Raw genomic sequence first — 25,450 nt, 5'->3', positions numbered from 1 at the left:
ACACGCCGAACTAGTTCCGTCACAATGTCGATGGGGCGGGTGGAAGGCGGCGGATTCCAGCGCAAAGGCCGCTTCTTTGAACGCCTCCCAGCTGCAGCGACGGAGAGGGAGAGGTGCGCGTCGTGTCGCCCTGTCGTAACTGTGTGGCAATCTTGTTTCGCAGCTCGCCATTCTTGACAACCCTCAGTTGAGGGTCATAACAGGGAGGGATGTTACATATACGTTCATACAATTAAGACAGCCAGATACAAAAGAAATATGCACATGCACTACAGTGTCCTACGGACACATTTCTCATAAGGCATGCTAACTAGAAGTAAGTTCTTGGTCTCCCTGGTACAAGATCACTTTGTGTGTACATACTGATGAATAGTTAGAGCGGCCTTGAAACCATTTTCTCAGTATGCATAGTAAGAAAACGTTGCGGATCTGTCGTAGAGGCTGCTGTAAACACGTGAGCCAAATATTACTGCACTGCGTGGAGCAGGGAATTTAGAATCTCGTGACAAAGGCAGTGAAAAATCGCTTGCTCTCGCTTCCGCAACGTCGTCATGCAGCGACATTGCAAGCAGCTCTACCCACGCCATTTGGCTGATGACGTGATCGCGAGAGCAATGTGTGATACATAATTGCTAATTTACAGTCAAATAAATGATATATGAAATGAAATAAATGAAATGAAATAAATGGGCGTGGCCTCGGAGATAGCAGCGGCATGCTGCGTAGCGTAATCTACCGCGGTTGTCTCAACTTTTGGGTGGGGCTTTGCCCTCTTGGATTCTCCACTATGTAGCTTTCAGCGCTCTAGCGGCGTCAAAAAGAGTGATAAATACGGGTGTCGGTGCGATAACGCCTCTTATATTTCAAAGATACAATTTTTTTTTTGCGGCATGAGATTTGTGAGACGACTTTCTTTAATAGCGAGTACATTCTACGATTAGTGAGAAAAGTGTTTGAGGGCACCGTTCAAACGGAATCCAGAAGTATACGCTCTGTTCTGAAAGCATAGTAGAGTTTCCAAGTTATTTGTGAATGATGCCATGTGTTCGCTTTGACACATATTTGTTAAGGCATATGCCTTCATCTATTCGAATATATGCACTGGGCTCCACATACAGACTTGAAAAAAAATAAAAAAGAACAAAGCGCTAACTGTGGCCACAATACTTCAAAATTAATTTGCAAACGAAGTTCCTCATGGGTGCTACACAAGAAACAAAACTCGCGAACACGGGAAGAAAGAGATATAGAAACAGAGGAAACGCGGGAATGGGTAACCAGATGCGAGTTCCCGCTTTGCTACGCTGCACTGAGGGGAGGAAAGGAAAGGAGCGTTCTAATAACGGCACAGAAAAAGGAGAGTAAAAAAAAAATAACAGTAAGGGTGTTTACGTTAGAGGTGTTCACACAGGATGGTGGTTCGCAAGAAGCGCAATAGCGCTAGCATAGCCTTCTGGTGTGATCCTATAAGTCCAGTCGATGCTGTAAATTAAAAAAAATTAAATTATGGGGTTTTACGTGCCAAAGTAACTTTCTGATTATGAGGCACGCCGTAGTGGAGGACTCCGGAAATTTCGACCACCTGCGGTTCTTTAACGTGCCCCTAAATCTAAGTACACGGGTGTTACCGCATTTCGCACCCATCGAAATGCGGCCGCCGTGGCCGGGATTCGATCCCGCGACCTCGAGCTCAGCAGCCTTACACCTAGCCACCGAGCAACCGCGGCGGGTACTGTAAACCTTATCTAGCTTCATTGTCTGTTACTTCGTATGGCTGTGACCAACGAAAAATTGAGCCCCTCGGATCCCCCCCCATTCCTGTCGCTCATTGCATAGCGACAACATCGAATTTCGCAGTCTTGATGCCACGAGGGAGCATAGGAGGCTTTATTTGTCAGTTGCCTGCTCCTAGGTTCCCGCACTATGTTACGCCTGCAATTAAAATGATGTTCCACGTCCGCCACCTTGGCCGAGAGCTAACATTTCCAAAGCTAGTCTTGTACAAATACGAAGATGCCCGAGTAATTGGACATGCAGAATGACTGCCGCGCTACAGCTTAATACGTAAATCCCCCCAGGCGTAATGCGGAAAGTGGAGGTTCAGCTCCCGCCTGCGGCGAGTTGGCTTTTAGTCCACTTTCAGTACCCTTTTCCTCATTGGTGCGAAAGCATCAAATGGCTCATAAAGCGAAAAAAGCCGGTATCTGTAGCAGCGAAACGGCAGCTAAATTCCAGCTGGCTGCGACGCCACGTCACGTGCGCGCCTCGACGGAGCAGAGCCGGCGAGAGGGAACACCTGCTGCCGCGTCAGGCGTTGCGTGAGGGGAGAGGGCATCGCCGCGTCGCCACGTCACCGTCGCTCTTGGGAGCCTGTATTATCCGGGAAGTGCCTTTCAGGCAGAACGCTGAGTCTTCCAGCTCTACTCCTTTTTGTCAATATCTTAGACTTTGCCAGTGAATTGCTGTTTCCTACTTAGTTGCGAGGAAGATGGAGTGTCAAGCGCTTCCGCCGGACTCGGCAGTGCCCGCGGCGGCCAGGAAGCGAAACGGCAGCGAGAGTGGCACTGACAACGACGACACCATGCACTACTATGTCAGCAGTGAAGAATCTTGTGATGACATCTTGGAGCTCGTGGGAAGCCGTAAAGCAAAGAGAAGGTTTCTCGGCACATAATCGAATTCGAGTGCGTCCACCATGAGATTTTCGCGGAATACCCAGGTATCGCCATCGTTTTCGCGCCAGTTCTTGCCATTGACAACCTGAGACGCCTTAACAGACAAGCCGTGTTTTCACATCTAGAATCGCTGGTTCGGAATGAAACCAAAGACGTCAGTGTAAACACCCGTAAGAACGTGCTAGCGATTGACGTAGAACACGCAGCTGCGTTGGATTTTTTGCGCAAAGTCATGGAACGTGACGGGATGCAAGTCCGCCCTCATATTCCGCTTGGCAAAGGAGTCAGTGCTGGCGTAATTTGCGATGTTGACGAGATCATTACCGACTCCGATCTGTCGATCTTAATCAAGTCAGCTACAGAAAACACCGTCATCACAAAAGCGTTCGTCTCGGCACGTTGCGATCTGTAAAGATCATATTTAAGGACTAATCCTTCCCATCACACTTACTGGTGTGCCACTTCAGACACGCAGTTCGTCCCTTTATACCAAAACCGCTGCAGTGCTGGAAGTGCATGAGGTTGGGTCACGTGAGTATCGTGTGCAAAAATACTACCCTGTGTTTTTGATGCACTGGGCCCCACACGACTAACACGTGCTAGGCCAGTGTGCTGAAATGCACAAACTGCAGCGGCCCTCACGATGCCTCTTTGAAGGAACGCTCTTTGATTCGAAAGGAAATGGCAATTTTGAAGTAAATGGTTAGACACCACTCGTCTCACCGAGAAGCAGCAACATCTATTAAGCGACGACGGTCACGTCGCCTACGCCAATCAAGAACCTCCAAAGCCTCTGTACAACGCGATCTGCGTACATCTCAACCCCCTCCCCCGCTTAGGCAAAACGCCGTCAGTTCTAAAGACAAAGAGCATTGAACAGCACGGCCGCTGACGCTTGGCCTGAACTTCCGACACTTCATGCACCTAATAAGTGAGATCAGACTTCTACAGCAAGGGACACTTTGTCTGTTCCTGATAAATTGATTTACCAAGATCATCAGCAAATTGTTGTCATGATCAGCTCTCTGGTGAGTGTTGTTCGTGTTCTTCTGGACAAGCTTACGCCAACAGATCGAAGTGCGTTGCAAGTGCTGGATGCCATCAATCCGGTTCTCGCAAGCCTTCCGAAGTCCAGTGCTTGAGAGCTTCGGCAACAGGACCATGGCTCATCGAAAACAGCAGTGATCGTTCCGGGATGATGTCTGAAGCACCTCCATGTTCCAATGGAATGAGAGAGGCCTGAGGTCAGATATTTTGGATTTCCGGCAGTTCGTGTTTGAAAACATTTTCCTATACTGGTAATTTGCGAACCGAACTTATCAGCCACCATAAGGCTATCGGGATATGAACCCTTCGTCTCAACTACGTGTGCCCAAAGTAGCAAGGTTCTCGTTTACGTTCGCGAGGACTTACGTATTTTGCCCAACCCGTACCTCCACATGACCGTAACCAATACGTCTGTGTTAATGTGAAAAAGAAGAGGCTGTGTCTCTTACACTTATCGGCGTCTACCTTTCTCCAACAAGTCAGTCTGATTGCAAAAGGCTAAAAGATATTATGGCTGCGACTCCCGGTCTCTGGACATTCGACTTCAACGTTCACTACCAGATATGGGGAAGCTCCAGGATAAATGCAAGGGGCAGGTCACTCATATCTTTGGCATCAGGCCACAACCTATGTTTTCTAAATGACGGAAGCCCAACACTTCTGCGAGGAACAACGTACAGCGGCTGCCTAGATTTGACACTGGTGTAACATTGCCTGACTTCGGACGTGCAATGGTTCACTGATATTGAAACCCATGGAAGTTCTTCAAGGGGAGTACGGTAGCGCGATTAAAAGACGCGACAAAAGAAGACACATAGGGACACACACAGCGCTGTGTGTGCCCCTATGTGTGTGTGTCCCTATGTGTCTTCTGTTGTCCCATCTTTTAATCGCGCTACCGTACTCCCCTTGAAGATGCATTACCAACAAGCCCACATTGCAACCCATGGAAGTGATCATGTGAGAATCGATAGACTAGAAGCCTCATTACCGATTAATTGTATCTCGCCAAATTGACTGGTCAGTCTTTGAAGTTATTGTAGAAGACACATGCAAGAAACATACCGCACGCAAGAAGACATAATTGCAGACGCAGTGCAATATTATACGCGTTACTTCACACATCTTACGAAGCGTCCAGAGTATGACACTGAATTGGAAAGGCTTCGTGTATACTACGTCGCCGAGCTGAAGTGAGGTACAGGCGCACGAAGTCAATTATTGACCTCAAAGTAGCTCGGCGTATGCAAAATAGGCTACAACGCCGAATGGATAAGGTAGCGGATCAAAAATGAAAATTCTTTTTGCGCGTCACTGGACCCCCGCAAGCCACTGACCCGTGTGTGGCGTACCCTACGGGGCCTTTGCTGATGTCACCAGCAACGATACCTTTTTAACGCCCTTGATTTCAATAGACGTTGCAGAGGAATTTTTAGCGAAAATCACCCGCGGGACAGTTTTAGTCCCTGACGTGGTTTTAGGCGATATTCCCGGTTCTCAAGATACAAGTATGGACGATCCATTCTCTATGGAAGACTTAGAAGTTGCTATGGCGCTCTGTAGGCGTTCGTCTTCACGAGGGCCCGATGGAATAACATACTGCTTTGCGGCACCCAGGTCGAGAAACACGACGAGAACTTCCCACATTTTTTTTTATTATTGATATGATATAAGGAGATGTTGGCGCGCAATTTAAGGCGCCGGCTACTCCTTATCTCTCGGGTGGTTCCGTCATACATCATTCAGGGTTCACGGTTACATATCAAATAATCATTTCACACAAGCACCAGGACTTATAAAGCAACGTTTCCACAGGAAGACTATGGCAAATGTCTCCACACCTATGTAGTCGAAAGTCTCAAAAGTAGAAACGATACTGTCGCCTAATAACACATTTTCTAGTCAGCGGGTCAGTGGGTACATACAATATACATGGCAAATGTCTCCACATTTATGTAGTCGAAAGTCTCAAAAGTACAAACAATACTGTTGCCTAATAACACATTGTCTAGTCAGCGGGTGGTATATACATTGTGTAAATATATTAGCACATACAGTCACAACAAAGCAGTCAACATAACATAATTCCCAAACAGATAGATATATAGAGTCACATTGAAATGAACAGAACAATGAAAGCACTAATAGCGTCCAGCGATGCCGCTGTCTTCAAAGAAAGTTTTTAGTGCTTTTAAAGCGCTCTTCTGCAAGGCCGTTGTTGGCCAAGGGCCCAAAAGTTTCCTTAAACTGAAAGGTCTGCGGTCTAATTTACTTAGCGCTGATTTAAGTCGGCATCTTGGTGTGTCGTGATGTGGGCAATCTAGAAGGAGGTGATATATATCTTCATCTACAAATCCGCAATCACATTCGGGGGTTTCCGCTCGGCCAATTCTGTGTAAGAAATGCTTTGTGTAGGCAGTGCCTAGCCTTAATCGATGAATAAGCGTTTCCATAGTTCTATCTAATGACAATGAAAATTTGAATTCAATAAATGGATCAATATGATATAAGTCAGAGCTCTTAGAATTCTGGTCAAACCAAGTGTTTCTAGACATGTTGAAAGACGTTGTCTTTATAATGCAGCGTAATTCATTCTTTGATATTGGGAGCGGAGCTGTATCATCTTTCAGGTGCGCTTGTCGTGCTGCTTCATCGGCTGCTGTGTTGCCAGGAATGTTGCAATGCCCTGGTATCCACTGGAATGCTATTGCATGTTTTGCTTCGCTTGCCTTTGTGAGGTATTTAAGTGTTTCATATATTATACTGTCGCTGAATGTTTTCCCCTTTGTGCTGCAGAGTGATGTTAGTGCCGCCTGTGAATCGCTGAAAATTACCCATTTTTGCGCTTCTGTTGCTGACAATATAAATTTTACCGCACATAGGATTGCGAACAGTTCAGCCGTTGTGGACGAAGTCGCACGAGATAACCTAAATGATTCTTGTTTGTTGAGGTGCGGTATAATGAATGATGAAGTTGAAGAGGTTGCTGTACTGGAGCCGTCTGTATAGACGTGTGTGTATCCTGAATACCGCATATATATCTGGTATAGTGCTAGTTGTTGAGCAGCTTGAATGAACATGTCTCTTTTGCTGAATATCCCTTCTACTGACAATTCAATTTTTGGAACTGTAAGCAGCCATGGAGGATATTCGATGTCTGAGTTCCAAAATTCATTTTCTGGCAATATGTGAAGATTTTTTTGAATTTCTATATGAACATAACTTCTATCTCGTTTCATTATGTCTAGAGCCAATGGGTGGTTTTTATGCTGGGTTTGAAGGCGGAAATAATGCCGGCATGTTTCTGTAGTCCGCATAACTGGAAATGGTGATTGGCGAGCCTCAGCTATTACAAGAGAACTCGAAGTCGCTCGTGGAACTCCTAGACATAGGCGTATTCCTCTAGCTAAAAGTCTTTGAAGTCTCTCTTCTGACGTGAGGGAAAGTCGGTGTAAGATGGGCGCGGAATATGCAATTTTTTGTCGTATTAATGCATTGCAAACAGCCAGCATGGACGATACTGATCCGCCCCATGATGTGCCTGCAAGTCTGCGAAGTACAGTCACTATGGCATTGACCTCGTTTTCGAGTTTTTTTAAGTGGGGTGCCCAGGATAGCTGCCTATCAAGTATTATGCCAAGAAATCGATGCTGTGTGACAATCATTAAAGGGTGTCCTTCCAGATTAAGAGTGAAATTTTGTAACACCCTCCGAGTGAAGGGCAATACAGCAGTCTTTGCATGTGATAGTACCATTCCTCTTTCTCTCAAAAATTGGTTGATGATATTTATGCCGTCTTGCAATGCCATCTGGAGTAGTTGAGCTTTAGACCCAGATGTCCAAATACACACATCATCTGCATACAGTGAAAACTTTAGCTGTGATGGCAGTCTTCGCGTTAAATCAGCCATGACGCAGTTAAAAAGGAAGGGGCTGAGTACGCTTCCCTGTGGTACTCCCTGTTTGACAATATGTTCAGCACTCTTTCCTTCACCCGTCTGAACAAATATTTTACGACCTGATAAAAATTCAGAAATCCATCGCAAGGACCTGCCAGACAGACCAAGTTCCAACATGCTTAGCAGAGCATGAACGTGACTAACGGTGTCAAATGCCCTCTTGATGTCTAGGAATACTGCTATCGTCATGTTTCCACGTGCACGCTCGTGCTCCACACAGGTTACTATATCTAATATTGCATCCATTGTGCATCTATGTTTTCTAAAACCTACTAAGTAGTTGGACAACACCTTCGTTTCATTACACCACTATTGAAGTCGCGCGTCAATCATTTTCTCCATTACTTTGCATAAACAACTTGTCAAACTAACGGCGCGGAAGGATTCAAGGCACAAGGGCGTCTTACCAGGTTTTAAAATTGGTATGATTCGAGCGACTTTCCAAGAGTCAGGTACAGTTTCCTCTATCCATAAGTTATTATAGATGTCTAAGAGCGCATTTGTACCTGTCGGTCCGAGGTTTCTTAGCATATTGTACGTAATGCCGTCCGGCCCAGCAGCGGACTTTTGGCGACATGATGCAATTGCACATTAGAGCTCGTTTAATGTGAAAGTGTGATCTAATTGAGGATGTTGGGCCCAGTAGCAAGCAGTAAATTTTCGCTTAGCCAACTCTACTGAAATATCAAATTCTGCACATTGTGATGAAAAGGCAGATCTGGAAATTAGCTCACAAAATTCATCTGCAACTATTATTTCACACGTGTCCCGGGCTACAGCGAGAGCACGAAATGGGAAGCTTTGTGTTACAGGTCCGCTTAAAGAACGAATTACTAGAAAAATTCGTGGGACAGCCGTGTGAGGAGACAGCGTGCCGCAGAAATCGCGCCAGCGCCGTTTGCCTAAGCTTTCCATTCGTCTGCGCATTACACTGTGTATTTTCTGAGCGTTTCTGTATGCTTCTAAACTTCCGCTCCGTCGGTAAGCTCTTTCGGATCGGCGTCGGATGGCTCTTAGGTGTTCATATTCTCCGTCAACTGCAGCATAGTCTTTTGGTATTGGGACCTTCTTTGTGCATATGTTCATATCATCCTGCAAAAATTCTGTAAATTTTTCCACTGTTGCATGTTGGTTAATTTGATCCGTTAGGCGGTACCGAAAAGCTTGCCAGTTGGTTAGTCTGCTGTAACGCCTGATATCATAGTGCATGCTAGGGTGGTTAACAAGAATGGGAAAATGATCACTTCCGCGCGTTTCCATATCTGTTGTCCATCCCACACCATTCACTAGATCATGTGAACACAGGGTAACATCTATGCAGCTTGAGTAATTATATCCACGAAGGAATGTTGGCGACCCATCGTTTAAAACAGTCAAGTTGCATTTATCTATGGCGCACTCTATAACGTTACCCCGTGCATCACAGTGATCACTGCCCCAGATGATGTTGTGTGCGTTGAAGTCGCCACATATAAATACATTAGAATGAGCTATTTTGAATATATCCAATAGCGCTTCTACTGAAATTCGGTTTGAAGGTTGTAGATATAGATTAATCACTGTTATACAGAGCTTGCCAAAGGATACTTTACATGCGATGAATTCCGGGAAGTCTGAATCACTGGACTGAATTTGATAAGATGGTAGGTCCTTTAAGACGCACAGGAGCACTCTGCTAACAGCACCTTGACGAGAAGTCTTATATATCACATAATTCGAGAGGCGAAAGTCGTCAGTGATTCCCGCCTCTTGAATGCAAAGTATTGGGAAGTTGTATTGCACAAGCAGTTTACGAAAGTCAGCGCACTTTCTTCGAAGACTGTTGGCATTCCACTGAAATATGGAGACATTTTTGTAGCGGTTATTCATGTAGTGCCTGCCGCAGTTTCGGCCCGGATTGTTGACACAACAGTGCTTCTATAGGCAACAAGGCTTTTACTTCTGGCAGGTTGTTTGCTTTCGGCAAAGCAGATAGGATTGCCTTAAGAGCTGCGAAAAGCATTGGCAAAATCAGTTGTGTCACCGATGCTGTAGTATGTTCGCTATTAGCTGGTGTTACTTCTGCAGTAGATGCGTAAGGTCGCTGAGAGAAATGTGTGGGAGTACAGGAGCTTTCTTGTGTATTACTTTCTGCCTGTTGTCCTCTGGGTTTCCGTAGTACTGATGCATAAGACTGGGCGCTTGACTGTGATCCTCTTGATTGGTCTCTTGATTGCACTGTTGGTTGTTCTCTAGAGGAGGGATATCTTGTTGGTGCTCTTGGCTGTGGTGGTTCCGGTGCCCGCTGAGGTGGGTGATCTGGCACTGGATGAACAATCTCGAGGTTTGGTGCGGGTTCATTGCGTCGCGGTTGTCTTCCATGAATTAGTTCATGTCGACGCATTTGTGCCGCTGCTTTTTTCTGTGGGCAGCCTGAGAAGGAGGCGGCATGGTTCCCCGCACAGTTCGCACATTTAGGTTGAAGAAGTGACTTGCACTGCTTGTGGTGATGGTCTTCTGAGCAGATTTTGCATCTACGTGTGCTACGGCAGGTTTTCGCCATGTGCCCGAATCTCTGGCAATTATAGCAGCGAAGTGCGGGTCCTAGGTATTCCTCGACAGGGTGACTGGTGAAACCCAAGTAAATTCTTCCAGGAATAGGGCGGTCGTCTCTGAAAGTCAGGATTACCGTGTGAAGTGGATATGACTTCACTGCTCCATCTTCTTGGCGGGAATACCTTATCTGTCTGCGTGCCGATATAACTCCTGCGTCTTTCAAGAAGTCTAGGAGTTGATCGTCCGTGTACTGCAGAGGCACATGTTTTATTTTCCCAACGTTTCGCGTGTACGACTCTGGGATGAATGGCTTGACTTCCAGGCCACCTACACTTGAGAGCATCAAAAGGCGTTTCGCCGATGCTAAGGAAGCAACGCTAACACTGAAACTTCCATCTCTGGTCGTCCTGAAAGACTGTACTTTCTCTTTGGCAGCAGAAACTATTTCGGCAGACACTCGGTTTGGATTTACTTGCCAAAAAGTAGTACCTTCATTTGTTGGGCGAAAGACAACCGGAATGCCTTCGGCTCGCTTTTTCTTATACGTGACCACAGTAAATGGTGCATCTTCACCCATATCTTCTTCATCACTGAGCTCATAAGTCGATGTTCTATCATCGTACTTGCCGTCTTCTAGGCGAGGTTTCTTGGTCTCGGCTTCACCATCAGCCATCATTCCTGAATTCGCTGAAGTTGATTCTGAGTTGGGGAGAACCAAACGTGCCGGCTTTATGAAGTTTTGTGACGCTTGCAAGGCTCCAGGCTTTTCATTACGGCCCGTAGCGTCATTCATATGGCTTGTTACGTTTGGACGAGCATAAGGCTCGTGACGATGTTCTCGGCTTCCGACCACCGTAGCGGCGGGGTAATAGACAGGTCTTCAAAAAAGAAATGTCGTACCTGTAAGGCGCCTGGCTCGTCGAATCTTCACCCGATGTCTTGTTAATCAATCGTCGTCAAAGGTAACCGTAACTATCCAAAAAACCAGAAAACTGAGAGCACCACATAAAAACAGCGACCGAACAGATACACTTCTTCTTCTTCTGTTCTCCCACATTTTTAATTGTTCATGGCAAGATGGCGTCGTTCCACAGGGGAAACGCAGCCGCCTGATACCGCTGCTAAACGCAGGGAAGTCACCGCTGCAAGTGGCATCATATCGGCCTATAGTAATCGCCAGCTGCGTCGGGAAGCTCATGGAACGTATGATCCCCATGCGTATCGAATGGCAAATTGAACACCACAAAATTGACCCACAAACACCACAAACAGAACGATGTTTTTATAACTAGTGGTTGAGTGCTAGCGACAGAATTTAAATAAAGAGTGTCTTCGTCATCGGGCAATTACTTGAATCTCTCGATGGAGTCTCTAATCGTGTCCTGCATTTACCTCAATTTCTCGATTACTAGAGTTCCGCTGGCGATAATACTGACGCCTTAGAGATTCTCGAGCACTAATCTATCAGTTTAGCTTGACTTAATGTTTGCCTTTAGTGTCCCTTTAAGCGCTATCATAGCGATAGAATCCATTTCCTTGGGTTAATGTGACAAAGAGCTTTCGACATTTCAAAAATACGTTTGGAAGCGCAGGAACGAGCCTGAGTGGACGTTCTTGAGCAACTGATGCGTGTCCTAATTGAATTACTGTAAGAATCGGAGTATTACTGGAATGATTATGGAGTACTACTGGCAGGCACGTACGCAGGATTTTTTTGGGGGGAGGGGGGGCAACCCAAGGTAACCTTTTTGTGCAAATAAGGGGGGGGGGGGCACCTTTACTAGTGTAAATGTTAATAATGCCCACCGTTCGCCATAAAAACGCGTAATCCCGCAAAAGAGAAATAAAAAAATATGGGCTTTTACCTGCCAAAACCACTTTCTGATTATGAGGCACGTCGTAGTGGAGGACTCTGGAAATTTCGACCATCTGGGGTTCTTTAACGTGCACCTAAATCTAAGTACACGGGTATTATCGCATTTCGCCCCCATCGAAATGCGGTCGCCGTGGCCGGGAGCAAAAGGGAAATAAAATAAGGTGTATCTCACACGTATATGCCTGTGAGATAGAACTCTCCTTTGCTTGACAAACAAGGAACCACGTTAAATGGACTCGCGCTGGAAAGATGCGCAGGAGGCACACTGCCAAGAACAAGTAAACAAGCGAAAGCGTAAAATAAAGATTTCGAGTTGCGTTTTTCTGCATTAGCTCTGAAGGAAATACAGAGAAATATATATTTGCGGAACAATCATAGTTCTTATGGATCCCTCGTTTACTGTTTACCAAGTTAAGTGCGAAAACCGACTCGTATTGTTATTTGCGAAGTTGCGTAACGATACCCCCGTGCCTGCCAGTCCCATACAACCGCGCAGAGCGCAGGACGCTGCGGCTCTAGACGTACTACGCCCACCACGGAATGTTAGAAAAACACCCACATAAGCATAGCAGAGAAGTGGCTACGTCAGGCGGTTAGACTGATAACGGTTGAAGCGTCATTCAAAACACACAGAATCCTTCTCCACTTCCGGCGGCGTTTCCGCTACTTCCTTTTTAAATAAAAAGGTGTTGATCCATAAATACTTTAACAAGCTACGGCTAAATTTCTTAATTTTCGTTTTTCCTTCCTGTTTGGTTGTTGCCTCGGCTCCCTCCTTTATAGTAGATCGCTTAATTTCTCAACTCCTTGCGACTCTTGTTTCCAATTGACAATTTTGCATGAAAAGTGCTGTACAATTAGGGAAAAAAACCAGACGAGGCAACGGGTGACATTCATATTGCTTATGGGTGTAACGGTTATTGCAGGATTTGAACATGGACGCTGCTTCGCATGATTTTATTTTCCGCCTTATCTAACCTATATCACAGGTATATTGTTACGAGGATATGCCAGCGTCGCGGCGAGCCGTCACTCGAGGAAATAATGAAGCAAAAGGAAAAGTTAAACGCAACTGGCATTAGACAGTTTTATAATAGCGTTTGTCGCCTTACGTGCCCTAAACATAATCACCTATGCGGGACGTTACGGTGCGCGTCCTTTCAAGACTTTTAGTTTACCGCATACGCGAACGCGAACGTAAGGAAGACGTTATAAAACAGGGCGCCGTCTGGTGCCTCCTACCAACTTATCCAGGCCAAGACAATCCATTACCGATCATCCTGTTGTTGCTATGCCGACGCGTCTCGTTGCGTACGGGCGCCGGAATCGCCGAACCATCTCAGAAATTGGGCGCGCTATGCGCTTATAACTAACGTTTCAGGTGAGTTTAGAGAAAGCGAAGGCTCATTTCAATAGAGACTGGCGATCAACGCGAGTCAGAGCGCAGCCATCGCGAGAATTCACGCTGAAGCGGGAGCTATGGGTGCCGCCATGTTCGACAACTATATTTCTTAGCGCACGTAAACATTCGAACGTTAAACTCGCCAAATAACGTACGTTATCATAGCACATGTAAACTGTAAAAACCCAATAACGTTCAGAGCATGCGCAGTGATGACAACGCTATTTCCTTACGTACGTAATGCGGTTCCGTTTGGTTGCAAACGCTAAACTAAAGCTGTCTCTCCGGCCGCAACTCGTTCCACGAGCGTACGGACCAGCTGACCACGAACTGAATGCCTTTCCTGTTCACTCTGTGGTATAAACTTTTTTAAAACAGGGTTGAAGTGCCTCAGACAGGCTGGCCAACGTTTCGATAGGTGGACCTATCTTCGTCAAAGGCGGCCTCGTCATCCTCGGCGTGTTAGTTTTAAAGGGTTAGTGCAGTGACGTCACGTGCGGGTGTTGTCGCTGGCGGTTGGTTTAAAGAGAGAGATTACAAGAGGGAACAGGCGTTGTCGTCCGACGTCTGTGAGCCTCATTCTCAAGACGAAGGGACAAGAGCGTGAGAGTGGGCACGCGGGGAGGAAAGAAAAGAAATAGAAGCAGAAAAAAGGGGGAAAAAAGGAAAAAAAAAGCAGGCGGGAGCCATGGCCGTACCAAGACACAACAAAGGGGGAGGGTGAAAGAAAAAGAAAGAGAAAAATGAAATCTTTTAAGAAATACGGGGGCTTGGGAGCGTGTTGGGGATGTGAAAGGTTAGGAGGTATTCAGGGGAGTCGTTGGCGGCATGTTTTTGAGGCATTAGAACGGCCGGTCAAGCAATAGGTCGAGTAATTTTGAAATAGTTAAGGTGGCGGCGAGGAGTCTGCGGTGCAATGTGTGGGGTGACTGAAAGGCAGCGGCATGGTCTTTCAAGGGGCACTGCCCCACGCGCTTAACGTAGGTGTCGTTACGGCGGCATCCAGAAGGCGATACTCCGGGTTGAGGCGCCGAAAAAGGCATATTGACTTCGGAATGTGTTGTCGAGGGGGTTTCAAAAAAAAAAGACTAAAAAAGGGGGCAGGGGGAAGGGGGGGGGCGAAATCGGTATAGCAAACAGGAGGGTGACGCGTGCAGAAGCGGGCGCGGGCAAGTGTACATGGAAGAAGGGGATCGTAAACTTGGTGTAGACGTAAAATCCTGAAAGAGTACATTAAATTGAGTAGTAGGCAGGAACTTTATTTTTTTTTCTCCCTTCTCCCCCTCTCCCTTTCCCTTCCCCTTTTCCTCCGAAATGAAAGAGTAGGTGGGGTTAAGAATTAAAGTTGGCTGGTGGCCTAATGTGTTTTGTGTATTGGTTGATGATATGAGAGTTTCAGATTTAAGTTACAGCTTTTAAAGATTCTAAGTTGCCGCGTGCCAAATTAATTCCTGTCGGGTGTAGGCAATTAAACTTGTGTATGAGGTATGATTCCGTGTATTTCCTTTCGCGAGGGGAACGGAAATTTGTTTGTAGTATATAGAGCCTTGCTTTGTCAAACACATGTCCATGTTCATTAAAGTGGCTGGCTACTGCTTTGGGTAAATTGTGTTTTGTGTCCGCGCGGTGACCATTGAGTCTTGTATTGATTTGTTGTCCGGTCTCACCTATGTATTGTTTGCTACAAGCGGCGCATTCTAGACAGTAGACTACATTGCTTGATGTGCAGGTAAAAGCCGAAGTTACCTTGTGTGTGTAATTCGACGCTGTACTTTTTACTGTAGTAGTGGATTGAATGTGTTTGCATGTAGAGCACCTGGGGCGACCACAGGGATTGGTTCCCAACTTCTTCTTTTTCTGTAGTTTGGCGTGCACAAGAACATCTTTAAAATTAGTGTTGCGTCTGTAGGCTACTCTGGGAGGGTCGGGAAAAATCTTCTTAAGTTTCTGGTTGCTGGTGAGAATCGGGTAGTATTTACTTAGGATGTTATTCACGTTTGGGAGTGCGTTTGAGAATTTAGTAGTAAGAAGAGGCGTTGTTGTTCTTGTGATCTTCGGGCGGGGCTTGAAGACCTCGGCTCGATCATGTTTGGTTGCAGCGATGTAAGCTGTTTGAAGGTCACTGTTTGGGTGGTTCCTGTTTGATAGCGTTTCTTTAAGGTGATCGAGTCTATCTATGTAGTCTTGGTTTTCAACGCAAATGCGACGTAGTCGTGTGGCTTGGCCTTTAAAGATGCCTTGTTTGCAATGTCTGGGATGGTGGCTGGTATATTCTAGGTACTGTTGTTTGTCGAAAGGTTTCCTATACAGCGTTGTCTTTAGTTCACCATTGTCAATGTATATTGTTGTGTCCAGAAAGTTTATGCGCTCAGTTGAGGATTCTGATGTGAATTTTATTGTTGGGTGAACAGAATTTAGAAAGGATACATATTTATCTAGACTGTCTTGGCCATGTCCCCAGATTATGAGTATGTCGTCTATGTATCGTAGGTATGTGTGTGGCTTGGTAGTGCAGCGCGATAGGAAATCTGTTTCTAGAATCCCCATAAATATGTTCGCGTAGGTTGGTGCAAAAGGCGTACCCATGCTTGTACCATGTATCTGTAGGTAGTAACTCTCTTCAAATTCGAAGTAGTTATGTGTGAGAACTAATTCAAGGAGAGACAGGTAAACTTCAGTAGAGTGTTGTGCACTGTGTTTAGACAGCGTTTGTTTTATCGAAGATAAACCATCAGGGATTGGAATGTTGGTGTACAGCGCCGTGACGTCTAGTGTTGCGAGAATTGTGTTGTGGGGTAGTGTGCCTTTAGTATTAATGTCTTCAATAATTCTCAGCAGGTGGGGCGTATCTTGTACAAATGACGGAAGTGTTTTCGGCAAGTTACCAAGGTAGTGGTTAAGGAATGTGGAGATGCTCTCTGTCGGGGTGTTGTTGTTTGATACTATCGGACGGCCTGGGATAATAGCACTGTATAGTTCAGCGGATGGAATTTTATGAATTTTCGGAAGGAGGTAAAATCGTCCGGCAGTTTTGTTGCTTGGTTTAAGAAATTTGTATTCTGATGGTGTTATCAAACCAAGCAATCGGACAAAACAACTGACTTGATCCGAAACCCGGAAATCTGGTTTGTTCCTCCTGTCCGTCACATAAAACAGACATTAAGATATAATGTTCGTGCTTTGCTCAAAAGTACAGTGATATGAGTAGGGCGACACGTAATCCGCTGAAAGTGGATTTTGTTGAAGTATAGTGTATCTCTTTTACTGACAATATCAAGGTTGACACGCGTCCTGTGTTTCTGCGTATTCTCACTGTAGTACTGTTTTCGCTACGAGGAAACTTATATCCGACTTTCACAAAAACTGCTATACCGAAGAGTTCTAGTGCAATACGTTGAAATAATAAATGTTGTGACATCTTTCTTGAGTTGACAATGAAGTGTTAAAGCTAGTGACACAGCTGTTAGTATAAGACACCAATCCACTCATGGAAAAATAAAGGCAATGAACTCATATCTTTGAGCATACATACATCAGGGAGAGTGCGTAATGTTTCCTTGCTTAAACACCACAAACAACTTGGAAAATTACGTAAATTGCCGGGTTTAACGTCCCTGGCTCCAATTCCGTGGTTCCAGCAGAAGGTAGTTGAATCGGCATCGATGGATCACTCGGAGCCATTGCTTCAAGCCAGCAGCGGAAGCCCGGAACCGAATGTATGGCCACGCTTGCCGCCGCGCGCTGTCAGGATTGGGGGCTCAATCCCATCGTCCGTGGTCCTTTGCCAAGATTGGAGTACGGCATGAATTCGAAGGTAGCTGGCCCATGCCGTCGTCCAACTTATTTACGCTGAGATCGTTGATGAAGTGAAGAACTGCTTCTCATCGAGAACGAGGAAAAGGGGTTTATTTACAGAAATTAACTCAGTCTAACATGACTGCTTGAGAAAAGTAGTATCAGTCCAACATGACTGCATGAGAGAAGTGACTCAGTCTAACATGACTGCTCAAGAGAAGTCCTCAGCATTCGCACAACCACAGTTTTTATACACTCGATCCGCCGGTCCTACGACGCGGCGACTGTTCGTTTACTCATCACCAACGCGCCGCTGCTCTGCAGAACAGTTTACGTACACAAAGGCAACCGCGCTCTGATGCCCGACGACGGCGTTGGCGGGTGCCGTTCCGGGAACTATCGTTGCCGATCGAGGGTCGCTCGTTGTTCCGTGCCACTCCGAACCGTGAGAAGCACAAAAATACGTCGTTCCCGCGGCAGCTTGTCCCTGCGTGTCAAATCAGCTCCGCGTTGGGGAACTCCGGAATCATTGTTCACGCACCGAACTAGTTCCGTCACAATGTCGAAGGGGCTGGAGGAAGGCGGCGGATTCCAGCGCAAAGGTCGCTTCTTTGAACGCCTCCCAGCTGCAGCGACGGAGAGGGAGAGGTGCGCGTCGTGTCGCCCTGTCGTAACTGTGTGGCAATCTTGTTTCACAGCTCGCCATTCTTGACAGCGCCTCCATGGCCCGGAAAGTCTCGACTGTCTAGTGCTGACAACCGCTAGGCAGGAAGAGAACGGCTGCTGGTCAGGGGGGGATTGATGTCTTGGCTCGCAGCGACCACTTGTGCATTGATGTCACCGCCCCAAAACATCCAACAAGGACAGGCAACTGCAAAATGAACCCGACAACACGGCTCTGCGCCGAGATGACGCGCATTGGCTCTCACTTTAGACTCGCTAGGCTTCAAAAAAAAACAACAACATAAGTGCAGAAACAAAAAAAATGCTACGTTTCACTATGCCAATTTCTGAAGCAAATTCCTGCTGACAAATTCAGCAATTAATGGAGGGACTTCTGCTGAATGAGAGGGGATTTTCTTCGCCTAAAGAAAAGCTAACACTAGTAACCCTAAAATTTAGGCGGGACCCTCTAACGCAGAATTCAAATAAGCCTGCTCAAACCATCCGCATTGCTATGCAACTTTCCCTTCTTATATCTAACGGAGAAGTTGTACTCTTGGAGAGTGAGGCTCCATCGGAGCAAGCGGCCGTTTTTGTGTGACATTTGATTGAGCCACGTCAGAGGACAGTGGTCGGTCTCGAAGATGAACTTCGCTCCGTACAAGTAACACGACAACTTCTGGGCGGCCCAAACCAAACAAGCGCATTCCTTCTCTGAAGCGCTGTAGGCTTCCTCTCTTACATTTAGTTTACGGCTGGCGTAGAGGATAGGATGCTCCTCGTTATCGTCGCCGACCTGACTAAGTACCACGCCCATACCTCTGTCGCTTGCGTCGCATTGAACTATGAATTCCTTTGTGTAGTCTGGCGCGCGAAGCACAGGGCGAGAAACCAATAGCGTTTTCAAACTTTGAAAAGCGTTCTCTTTGTCCTTATCCCAGTGTACGTTACTCGGTGCTCCCTTTCGGAGGGCGTCTGTTAATGAACTTGCCAATTGCGAGTAACTCAGAATGTACCGTTGATAGTACCCCACAAGTCCCAAAAATGAACGAAGGTCCGTTTTCGTGCGCGGCTGAGAAAATTCTCCAATCGTAGCTATCTTTAGCTCAGCCGGCCGTCTCATGTCCTGACCGACAACATGGCCCAGATAAGTAACCTGTGAACAACCGAACCTACACTTTTCCGCTTTCATCGTTAAGCCGGCTTCAAACGTACGAAGCCTCGCATTCTTGTCGTAATAGACTTTGGCGTTCTTTTGAGCTAGTGCCATGTTCTTTCCGACTAGTTCTTGGGTTGCGCTTAGCCGCTCCAGTAAATTTAGCACGTATTCAACCACGGTTGGACTCTCCCCTCTTTCCTCCCACATCTCTCTTAACATTCTCAGTGGAGACCGAAGTGTCCTCCCATACACTAGTTCTGCTGGTGAGAACCCTGTCGCCTCATGTGGAACCGTTCGCAAAGCAAACAAAGTTGCCGGCAGACAGTTCTCCCAGTCCTCCTTGTGCTCGTAACAGAGCGCACGCAAAACTCGCTTAAGCACCGAATGCCACCTCTCTACACTGTTTGACTGAGGGTGATAGACAGAACTGTGTATTAACTTTACCCCGCACTTTTGCAAGAATGTGGAAGTCAGTGCGCTCGTGAATACTGACCCTTGATCTGCCTGAATTTCGGCTGGAAACCCAACTCGTGCAAACACTGTCAAAAGCGCGTCTACTACTTCGGTGGAGCTGAGCTCTTTCAAAGGGATTGCTTCTGGAAACTTGGTAGCCGGACACAGCATGGTAAACAAGTACTTGTAGCCTGATTTTGTTTTTGGAAGAGGCCCTACCGTGTCTATTACAAGCCGTCTGAAAGGCTCTGTTATTAAGGGCACTACCTTCAGTGGAGCTTTCCAAGTCTCTCCTGGTTTACCAGAACGCTGGCAGGCGTCGCATGATCTTACAAAGTTTTCTACATCTTTGAAACAGCCAGGCCAGTAGTATTCCATAAGCAATCTTTCCTTTGATTTGTTTATGCCTAGGTGGCCGGACCACCCATTTCCATGACAAAGACTCAAAAGGTCTTGCCTATACTTAGTAGGTATGACTAACTGATCTAAAATCCTACCCTTTCGATCTCTGTAATGCCGATACAACAATCCTCCTCTCTCATGTATCGTTACGTTGCGCCTAGCAATGCCTTCTTTAGCTGTGTCATGTAATTTTGCTAAGTTCTCATCATTCTTTTGCTCAGCTGCCAGTGACTCTCTATCCACGCGTAAGAGTTGATCAAAGTTCTTTGAGGCCGGTGATAATAACGACCCTGTCTCGCTTGTGAGCGCGTCTGCTTGCTCTTCCTGTAGGCTAGAACTCTGACACTCTAGTGCTACGCTCTCATTGAGCTGGTCAGCTGGCAGGCTCTCCTCAACTGTTCTTTTGTCCCTCGGGCCTAGCTCGGATTCGGGTATTGAACTTATCCCCTTTTCTGCTTCCGCTGGAGGAGCTTGAGCATTTTCAGCCGAAAGCGCCGCGATCTTACGAGCTTGGCCTCGGGTCAATGCCTGTACTATGCCCTCTCCCAGTTTGAGCCCTCTGTCACGCAGTAACTGATTCGAGCGATTCGAAAAGATGTAGGGATACTTCAGTGACAAAAATTTGGAAACTGCAGCCTCAGTCTCTAGCTCCCCGAATGGTCCACTGATTTTGACTTTGGCCATGGGCAGACACACGCTGTGTTCTTCTACAACCTGTTTTATCCACGCTACTTCTCCGGTGAAGTCATCTACCATCACGTAAGACGGATGGACAATGTCCAGCGTGGCGGCACTGTCTCTTAGCACTCGGCATGGTTTTCCATTAACTTGCAGGTCGTGGAGATATGGACTTAAAAGTTCCATATTCTCATCTTTTTCCTCCACGTAGGAAAAAACTACGCTAGACTTCTCGCAGTTTACAGCTATATGTCCCAGTTTGTGGCATTTGTAACAGCGAATTGGTCTAACAGATTCGAATTTTCTTTTCTGTTCTTTTTGTGCGGTTTCTCCGTTAAGTTTCTCCTCGCTCTCTTCTGCGGGCTTTTCCGCCATGTCTACAGGCTCTGATCGTCTAGTTTGCGCACCCTTTTTGAACGGAAATGGTTTCCGCGGTCCATTTCGACCGTCCCAGTTTCCCTCCTCGGCGTTCAACTTTCTACGGGTTGCGTACTCTTCGGCTAATTCAGCCGCCCTTTCCACAGTGTTTACATTACCTCTGTCTTGCACCCACAGTTTCACAGCTTGGGGGATGGTTTTGTAAAACTGCTCTAGACACATGCATTCAATGATCATGTCTCTGCTGTCGTACGCTTCCGCGCTTTTAAGCCACTCGACTAGGTTGGCCTTTCAGCTATATGCAAACTCCGGATAGCCCTCGCTATCTTTCTTGCCTGTGCTCCTAAACCTTTGCCGAAAAGCTTCGGCTGAAAGGCGGTATTTCTTCAAGAGACTAGCCTTAACTTTTGCATAATCATATGCATCCTGCACACTCAGTCTCGCGATTACTTCCGCCGCCTCACACGGCAACATAGACAGCAACCGCTGTGGCCATGTACTCGGGCCGAAGTTCATCTTCTCGCAAGTCCTTTCAAAATTGCTTAGGAACAAGCCTATGTCGGTCCCGACCTCAAATGGCTTTAATAGCCTGTCCATGCGGTACGATTCTGCCTCACTTGATCGACCCAGAGCGCCTTCACTTCCTTGAGGCAACTCCAAACGTTTGCTTTCAAGTTCAAGTTGCATTTTCCTTAACTGAAACTCGCGATCTTTATCGCGTTCCTCTCTCTCTCGCTTTTCTCTTTCTCTTTCCCGTTCTTCTCTTTCTCTTTCCCGTTTCTCTCTCTTTTTGAGAAGTTCCATTCCCATTTCAATATCTTCCTCACTGGCCTGATTGGAAATTAGCTCCAATAATTCCGATTTGAGCATTTCCTTGCGTACATCTAGGCCCAGTTCCTCACCAACAATCAACAACTCGTCTCTCAGCAGTGTCCTTAACTCCATGACTGCTGCTTTACTGCCTTGATTCTGCTCTCTAAATCTAGCTAGGAAAACACAACCTAGCTAACACACAACAATCTAGCTTCCCTACTGTTCTAAACAGAACAACCACAAAATGAAGCCTAGAGAGTCAAAGCAAAAACCAAGCACTCACCGCAGATACAGCACCATGTCGCAAAGTCCATCTCACCGCTGTCAGCCAGTTGTCAGGATTGGGGGCTCAATCCCATCGTCCGTGGTCCTTTGCCAAGATTGGAGTACGGCATGAATTCGAAGGTAGCTGGCCCATGCCGTCGTCCAACTTATTTACGCTGAGATCGTTGATGAAGTGAAGAACTGCTTCTCATCGAGAACGAGGAAAAGGGGTTTATTTACAGAAAAATACTCAGTCTAACATGACTGCTTGAGAAAAGTAGTATCAGTCCAACATGACTGCATGAGAGAAGTGACTCAGTCTAACATGACTGCTCAAGAGAAGTCCTCAGCATTCGCACAACCACAGTTTTTATACACTCGATCCGCCGGTCCTACGACGCGGCGACTGTTCGTTTACTCATCACCAACGCGCCGCTGCTCTGCAGAACAGTTTACGTACACAAAGGCAACCGCGCTCTGATGCCCGACGACGGCGTTGGCGGGTGCCGTTCCGGGAACTATCGTTGCCGATCGAGGGTCGCTCGTTGTTCCGTGCCACTCCGAACCGTGAGAAGCACAAAAATACGTCGTTCCCGCGGCAGCTTGTCCCTGCGTGTCAAATCAGCTCCGCGTTGGGGAACTCCGGAATCATTGTTCACGCACCGAACTAGTTCCGTCACAATGTCGATGGGGCTGGAGGAAGGCGGCGGATTCCAGCGCAAAGGTCGCTTCTTTGAACGCCTCCCAGCTGCAGCGACGGAGAGGGAGAGGTGCGCGTCGTGTCGCCCTGTCGTAACTGTGTGGCAATCTTGTTTCACAGCTCGCCATTCTTGACAGCGCACGCAGGCCGACCTGTTCAGCTTTCTGCCATTAAAATTTCCCTCTCTCTCGAGATAGAGTCACCATTGTGGGCTAAGGCTATGGATATTTTTCGACCGTGTGGGCTAATGTGAAACCACCCGATTCTTGGTATATTCCCCGTAATGTGTGTGAGGCAGTGCTTGTACACAAGGACAGGGCAAAGCTCGGTACACGAGCGTTTTAATGCGGAAGGATTGTACAGGAGGAGCCCCTGCGCGTGGCGATTCGGGTATGTCTGGGAAAAGCTCCCTCCCCAACAAGACGTTGTGGAGAGGAGGGTAAACACGCGCTTTGCGAGGAAGGGTGCCGTCGGAGTGGAGAGAGCGCCGGTTGTTGTGCCATTACCACAAGCCCGGATTCCGAATCTGCAAGATGCGGAATCTATCCTGCGAGCGCCATAATTCTCCCTTCACAAGACAAGATGCTGCGCCGTCGTGCGGGAGAAGCCTCGGCGAGCAGCGTGTTTAGACGTGTCCGCGTGTGCCAGACGGCCCGGCGCCGCACCTCCCTTGCCTGGAGGTCACCGCGCGCGCGAACTTTGAACCGGGTGGCCAGCGCGGTCGCTGGTTGGACCCCTCGGACGACCGTCGTGTGCTGACTTTGTATTGGGCCGTTTGAGTGACAATGGGCCTCGGGGATTATAAAAGCAGCGACACGCCGCTCGAAAACAGGATCTGCCGACCCCACCGGGAGAGAGTGTCGCTCCCGACTGGGGTGAGATGTGTAACGCGTTTTCGCCGGACGTCGTCGTGCGAGAACAGTCGCGTTTGTTGTGAGCACTCGGCCCCAGTGCCGACCCGTTCATGTCCTGTATGATAACCTGTATATAATGTATAAAGTCCCTTTTGTTATTCTCATCGACGCCAGGCTCGGAGTCTTCGCTACCAACGCTCTGTCACGAAACGGGTGACGAGCGCTACGGGACCACAAAGCCGTATTCGTGGTGCAGCGGTGCAAGTTCGTAACACTGGTGGCACCGGTTGGGTGTCATAACACTGGATGGCAGCTACGGGATTGACCGGCATCAGCTACCTCGGCGCGGTGAGTGCCTGAAGTTTACCTCAAACACCAGACTTTCTCTGACACAGGTTATAGTAGCTTAGGGAAGGATTTGGTGTTGCATTGTGATAACCTTGAGTGTTTCAAGCCTAGTAAGAGTGTTTTGGAAACCAGGGGATGCTGAGGGGGTAAACAGGGCAGTGTGTGAAATACTTGCATATGTCTTACTAGTAGCATTATAGTAGCGTTCGGCAGGTATATTCAAAAAGGGCAAACAGCAGGAGGACAGTGTGAACGATGGAGAAGTACAAGGTGAAGGAACTTCTCGAAATTTGTGAGGAGTTGGGCATTGAGTTGGGCTCAACCAAAAGAAAGAATGCGATCCTTGAGGTCATGAGGACTGGGGACGTAACGGCTGAGGAAGCCGCAGAGGCCTGGGCGGATATCAATGAACGTCGGGAAAGGGAGGAAAGGGAGAAGGAACGTTGCGAGCAGGAAAGGAGAGAACAGCAACGTCGCGAGGAGGAAAAGGAGGAAAGGAGAGAGATTCGTGAGCACGAGCTTAAAATGAAAGAGTTGGAGAACCGAAATAACTCGCCGGCGCCTAGTCTCACTTCTAATGTTCCCAGAATACGCGATCAACTTCCACCCTTTGTCGTCGGAGAGGATATGGCCAAATACCTCGTGAAATTTGAGCACGTGTGTGAACGAAATAGCATTGAGCGATCCCTTTGGGCACAGAATCTGTTAGCGTTGCTTCCTGGGGAGGCATCAGACGTAATAACTTGCTTATCGAAAGAGGCGTTTGAGAGCTACAGTGATGTGAAGGAAGCGCTACTGCGGAAGTACAAATTGTCGCCCGAAGCTTTCCGGCAGAGGTTCCGGTATGCAAAAAAGGGCAAGGAGTCGAATGTTGACTTCGCGTTTCGTCTAAAAGCCGACCTGGTGGAATGGCTGAAGGGCGAAGAGGTTTACGACGACCGCGACAAAATTGTCGAATGCATCGCGTTGGAGCAGTTCTACCGTTGCATTGATGAGGATGTCCGGCTCTGGCTGCAAGATAGGCTAAAGGAGGTTAAGCTAAACAAGGCAGCAGAGTTAGCGGAAGAGTATTACACCCGCCGCAGCTTGCACAGCAAGGCAGTGCGCGTAGAAAAAGCTGATAGAAGAGATGGGTTTTCCGGGAAGTCCGACGAACGGAAGCAAATCACGCGTCGCGAGTTTCGGAAAGATGAGTCTCTTACCAAAGAAACTGTAAGGGAAGGACAGAATGCATCTCAGAATGCTAACGATGGTCCCAAGCAGCGAAACGATACGACGCGTTCTTTTGAAAAACGGAAGCCGTTAACTTGCTACAATTGCAAAAAGCAAGGGCACATCGCAGCGAGCTGCCCAGAGAAAATTGCTTTTGCGACAATACGGGAAACTAACAAAAACATACGACTATTGGAGCCATATATGCGGGAAATTAAGGTAAACGGCAAGAAGTGC

This window comes from Dermacentor albipictus, chromosome 1 (assembly GCF_038994185.2).
Source record: "Dermacentor albipictus isolate Rhodes 1998 colony chromosome 1, USDA_Dalb.pri_finalv2, whole genome shotgun sequence".
Taxonomy (NCBI): domain Eukaryota; kingdom Metazoa; phylum Arthropoda; class Arachnida; order Ixodida; family Ixodidae; genus Dermacentor; species Dermacentor albipictus.
Note: the sequence above shows the minus strand (reverse complement) of the source record.